At 31.7% G+C, this 6,377-nt stretch overlaps 1 long non-coding RNA gene across 1 annotated transcript; it reads right to left on the bottom strand.

Moving 5' to 3' along the window:
• Positions 1-5,126: 5,126 nt before the first annotated feature.
• LOC141538355 (uncharacterized) lies at positions 5,127-5,917 on the bottom strand. The gene is made up of 2 exons (XR_012481038.1): positions 5,659-5,917; positions 5,127-5,552 (listed from the first exon to the last, which is right to left on the bottom strand). It is a non-coding gene; the product is annotated as an uncharacterized LOC141538355 (long non-coding RNA).
• Positions 5,918-6,377: the final 460 nt, after the last annotated feature.

Below are 6,377 nucleotides of genomic sequence, written 5' to 3'. Positions count from 1 at the left end.
TTTAGCAGTTATTTTCTTTATAAATATATATATAACTGAGCTAAATAGTAAGTACCGTTTTATCTGCAATAAAAAAATTAGAATTCGGTAAAAAAGAAGAATTTTTTAAATTAATAAATCATTTTCTTCATCATTTTGAATTATTTTTATAAAAATTCTTCATTTGTTTATTTATAATAAATTGACAATAAATAACAAAATTTAACTAAAACTGTCATACTGTTATTATTATTTCTAACTGAAAATATTTTTGAGAAGTATATTCAAGGAAAATGGGTAATTATTTATTCAATTATATTTCGGTTACCGAAAAATTCATACTGAGTAAGGTCCTCCCTTTCCCCTTTATCCTTTATCTCCCCAGTTCCAAAATTTGTCTTTAATGACAAATTTAGCATCGATATATGGCTATATATAGAGGAAAGGGAGGACCTTACTCAGTAGGAATTTTTCGGTAACCGAAAAAATAATTCAGACAGCTCAGACGAAAAAGAAGAATACAAAGATAATGAGACTGGAGAAGAAGGAGATGGTGAAGCAAATAACGAGGAAGATAACGGTCTAAGCAACAAACGACAAGAAGATAACGAAGCAGATAGAGAAGAACAACAAAATGAAGATGCTATTGGAGTGCATTGAGAAATTGTAGATGAAGCTTCTAATCACCTTTCTTTAAATATAGGTGACACATTTGATTCTTTTGAAAAGCTGAAAGAAAATGTTAAAATTTATCAAGACAATGAATACGCCCTTTTCTATCGTCGAGATGCTATGTCAATCGACTGATGTCGTAAAAAAGGTATTAAAAGGCCAATTGATGTAACATTGAAATATTACACCATTCAATATTATTGCGTTCATGGAGGGAAGAACTATCAATCAAAATCTTCAGGAGCTAGGAAAGCTTTTACATTTCAAAGAAATTGTTCAGCAGTCTTCAACGTTGGTGTGAATGAAACGGGTCATAACTTCATTATCAAGTCAATAATTCATGAACACAACCACCAAAGAAGTAAAAATTTTTTCCGTCATTATCCAAGGAATAGAAGATTAACGGAAGAAGAAAAAAGTAAAATTGCTGAGTTACTGGATCTTGAAGCTAATCGAGTTAAAGTTAAAAATCTAATGGAAAATGATATGAAGAAAGTGATACTGATGAAGGATTTAGACAATTGTAAAACAAAATTTATTAATCCCTACTTTTCAGAAACTAGAAAAAAAATTCAATGCAGAATGGTACCTGTATGAAGATAAAGATACGTTCGCTGGGCTGTTTTTTGTGACGGAATCCATGAAATTAGTCATGGATTCGTATCTTAAATTCCTTGGGATAGACGGTACATTTAAGCTACTGAATATTCGTGCGCCAGTCTACTTAATGGTAGTTGAAGATCCCAATGGCTATTCAGAAGTAGCTGGAATCTGCATTTTAGTGTCTGAAGATAGGGATTCAATAAATTGGATGCTGAATTCCTTTAAAAAAGCTCATAAAAAAATTGATCAAATTAAATGTGTCATGACAGATAAAGACATCAATGAAAGAAACGCTGTAAGAGAAGCATTTCCATCAGCAAATGTCATTATCTGCGCGTTTCATACTTTGCGAATTTTTGGTCGTGAAATAACTACAGAAAAACGTGATATTACACGTACAGAGAGAGATGCTGCCAAAGTAATTCTTGAGAAGCTGGTTTATGCTGCGACAGAAGAAGAATACGACATTATATATGAAGAACTCAAAGAATTGCTTCAAAGTATAATTGATTATTTTGATAAACACTGGCATCCCATTAGAAACGAATGGTCTTTAAACAACTCATTCATGCATAATAATTTCCTCAACACCACGAATAACAGACTGGAGTCTCTCAACAGTAAAATTATAAAAGCATATGTAACTATTATAATTCATTGGAAGAGTTTGTTGAAAGATTAGTTACATTCTTCTGTTGTCTAAACTCAGAGCGAGATCATAAAGCAGCTACTACGTATCAAAAGAGGGAATTAATAACTTTCGAAGAAAATTCACCTATAAAAAAATATTATGAATTCCTAACTCCCCATACGTTTAAATTTGTTCAAGCTGAGTATGATTTAAAAAACTCTGTCAACATTTCTTGTGATCAACAAGAATCACAAGAAATTTTAATCAGTTATGAAGGTTTAAATCAAATTAAAACAGCTGTTGATTCATGTGATTGCACGAAATTTAGTGCAATGAATTTACCTTGCAGGTTATAATTATACACATGACTCTAATAATAATAATGATATTTTTAAATTATTAATAATTAAAATTATTAATTATTACAGGCATATATTTGCTGTCAGGGAGTCAAAGAATATGAATCTTTATGATGAGGACTTATGCTAGGAGCGTTGGACACTCAATTATTATTTTAGGACGCAACGTGTATTTCAAGAAGCAGATGTTGAAGCAACAGTACCTGAATGCGTTATTACTTCCAGAGAATATAAAAAAACAGCTCTTTCCCAGCACCAAAAATTTAAAAACGCTTCGCTTTTAATATATGATCTTGCAGCGTTGATTTCAGAAAAAAGTAATGACTTGTATCTGCAAAGAATGAAAAATTTAAGTGATCTACTCGATGCTTATCGAAATAACGAAGAAGTAATGATTGTAAAAATAAATAATTATCAAAATGACAACTTTCAAGACACCAGACCGAACGTTGAGATCATTGATGGCAATGATAAAAATGATGAAAATGTTAGTAGGGACGACGCTAGCGGTAGCCAAAGCTTTCACGGTCGCAGAAAACACAGTAGTGACAGCAACAGCAGCCAAGACGAAGAAAACCACAAAAATAATAAAATTAGACCAAGTATCAAGAGAATAAGGCGTAGGATATCATCGTCATCATCATCATCATCATCATCTTCTTCTTCGCCCTCACCTCCTTTACGATCATCTTTTATGTCTGTTAACAAAGAAAACATAGAGTTATTTGGCGATATTAGTAGTATCACGAGTAAGACATTACTGATAATCTAGAAGATACAAGCCAATAAATGATAAATTGATAATTATGCTGAATTGGTTTGTAGACGATAAAACGGCGGAAAAATCATTAAAATCAAATTATCGTATTGAAGAATCAGAAGTAGAAGTAATTCCAAGCAATATTCCGTCAGCAATTTTGGATGACGAAGTCAAAATTAATTTAATAAAAAAATTTTTCACTCCGGATGCTTGGAAACTTGTAGAAGAAATTTATAAAGTTAAAAAACAATCAAATGATTGGGAATGTCCCACATGTAAAAAAAGTTTAGACACTACAGTCGATGAAGAATCTCAATTTAAAAAAAGTGTTGGATGCGACTATTGTCTTGAATGGTATCATTTAAAATGTACAGGACTCAAGCAATACCCAAGAACAACATATTGGATGTATAAAAGTTGTAAAAATGTAAATTAATTGTTTCAATTAATACTTCAATATTTTGTTAATTACTGCCTCTTAGTTCTTTCAACAACCTCATCTTTGTTTCTTGTCGAAATAAAATAATCTCTTGAAAAAAATTATCTATTTGGTGAAGAGCCAATTCCTATAAGTAATTGATTAATTATTATTTTTTATTTTTATTTTATCACATTTGTATAAATTGGTAAAAAATAGACTATTATTATACTGTCAAAAAATTGAACAAGTATTCATTCTTTAAAAATAAATAAGAGTCCTTATACTTATCAATTAAGTATAAATTTATAACAAAGTACAAATATATTTATTTTAAACACACTATAATATAATAATTCACTCTGTTTATTTCATCATATTATTCACTTAGATTCACTATGTAAACAAACACCATGGGTATGTATGTATATATAAATGTATGTAATATACCTACACATTCATATTCTTCGGCTGTCCAATTTTAAAACACAGTAAGAGACAACTATGAAATTTTCCAGGAAATCAATAAAACCTATTTTCTTAAAGCCGCACGAAATGGTATTTCTTAATGACCCGGGAAAAAATGATCAGACCTGACCATGCCTGTTCATGTATGATCAGGCCTGAAATTAGACCTGATCAGATCTGTTCATGCCTGTTCATGTCTGCTAAATATGCAGTATTCAAGTGCTAAATATGCTCAGGCCTGAACAGGCCTGTTCATGTCTTTAATCTCTGAAATTTTAAATACACTCAGGTCTGATCAGGCCTGCCCATGTCTAATCAGGCCTATAATAGCCTCTGCATAGCCAGAAATGTGATGAAAATTTTTTCTTTGACGAAAAAAACTTTTTTGGTCATAACAAAATGTACAAAATTATTTTTATCATTACGTTTAAATAATTTTGGAATAGAAAATTTGTTACATTTCCGATGGAATGTCTTGGTCTGCTCTGCTCCTGCCTAATATTAAAATCATTACTTATTTTATTATTTAAATAAATGTGATGTTATAATGAGATTCGGTTAAATAAATAAATTAGGACTACAAAAATATATTATAATATCAATTTTCATTTTATATTTATGATAAACTTATTTGATACGTTATGTACTTCATAGAATTGTTGTCACATAAGATAGCAACACAGCAGGCGGGAACTTCAAGGCACACGGATATCACCAAAGTTAAGCAGCATTGAGCGTGATTAGTAGTTGGATGGGTCACTGCTGGTGTTACAGCCGTATAATTATTATATGTAATCATTTTTTTTTTATTTTAATTCATTATAGAGAATTGCGTATGACTCTATCAAGTACTATATCCATAAAATAAAGCAAAATAATTAATTAAAAGTAACAATGGGCTTTCAGACCTGACCATGTCTGATCAGGTCGATTCATGCCTGATCAGGCCTGAAGACTCATGCCTGTTCATGTCTGATCATTTTTTCCCGGGGACAAATTATCCGTTGATTATTGTCAGAGATTAGGATGACAACATGTAGAAAAAAAAAAATCACATCATTCTTGCATGTAATGCGATATCTTTCGCACTTACTAAGTTAAAAGTTGTTGGATCATAAAAAAAATTCGTCGTTGATCAATTCAAAAATACAGTAGGTGCACTTACTTCGTTATTGATTTGGGATTAGTGCAGCAAATGAGTAGAATAAACTTTATAGAAGAAAAAAAGATATTACGGACAGTTTTTAATTTTATTTATTGAAAACATCTGGTTATTAATATTTAATAACAATTTAATAATGAACAGAAAATAAGAAACAAATTAATTAAAAATCAGTGAGTTTTTTTAATTAAATTTTTAACTTCCCGCTAAGAAAATTGAAAATTTTCAAAATTCGGGAAGTTATTGGTTTCACCCCGTTTTTCGAAAATCGAGTTCTCATCAGATCTTGACGTTTTAAGGTCCTAGGAAGCTTCCCTGACTATTCCCGCGATGATGTCCGTGTGCGCGCACGCGCGTGTGTATGTGTGTGTTGAGACATAAATTTTTCTTTTTAATGATAAATTTATTTATCAACCCACTAAAACCTCGCGGATAAGAATTTTAATCGGTTGAACCTCTAAATATTAATTTTGGACCACCAGCTCTCGGAAATCCGCTTCCTTACAGACAACGTAAATCATGTTTTTAGTAAATAGAGAGTGTAGAAATTGATTAGGAAGATACGAAGTCTCACGTGTTGCCAGTAATAATTCTTTCTTTACTTACAATACGCAGCGATGATTAGAATATTTGGGATGATTGTCACAGCAATCCTTGAACAATAAATCTCTGAAGGTTTCCGTCCTTCAAAGGCCTCAAGGTGAATATGATTGATGTACGATGAACAACTTATTAACTTATTCACACACAACTTAATTTTACCAATTAAACACGTGTATTCGGTGACGATAAATTATAACTTTATTATCATCTATTTTATCAACAATAATGAATAAATGATATGATTAAACAATATAAACTTAGTATTAATACAACAGAATTATAAAATAGGATGTATGAATGTAATAGATTGATAGGATGATTTGGTAGCATGTAGCTAGTTGGGGGTTGGATCGAAGTCTCATCTATAATTTTCGGACTGGACGCGTCGTGGGCGTTCATCCCCACTATTTCTCGGGACTCCTACCGTCAGGAAAAATCAATTAAAATTAACCCAGTATCGGTAACGAAGGTTTTCGGGCGGCTAATTGAAGGCTGATAAGAACTGGACAATTTGTAGTGTCTCAATATATATATATATATATATATATATTGAGACACTATAAAATGTCCCAACTTTATCAGCCTGGCGAACTACCACCCGAAATTTCCGTTACCGACACTAGCTAAAATAATAGGTAGTCCCGTGACGTCACAAGACGGCACGAGGAGGGGAAAAACGGTCACAAACCCCGATACTTGAGCGGTGATCGACACTTCGATCT

This window comes from Cotesia typhae, unplaced genomic scaffold (genome assembly GCF_013202065.1).
Source record: "Cotesia typhae breed Kobodo isofemale line unplaced genomic scaffold, CoteBio_Ctyphae contig_20, whole genome shotgun sequence".
NCBI lineage: Eukaryota > Metazoa > Arthropoda > Insecta > Hymenoptera > Braconidae > Cotesia > Cotesia typhae.
This window is presented reverse-complemented; position numbering and strand designations above follow the sequence as displayed.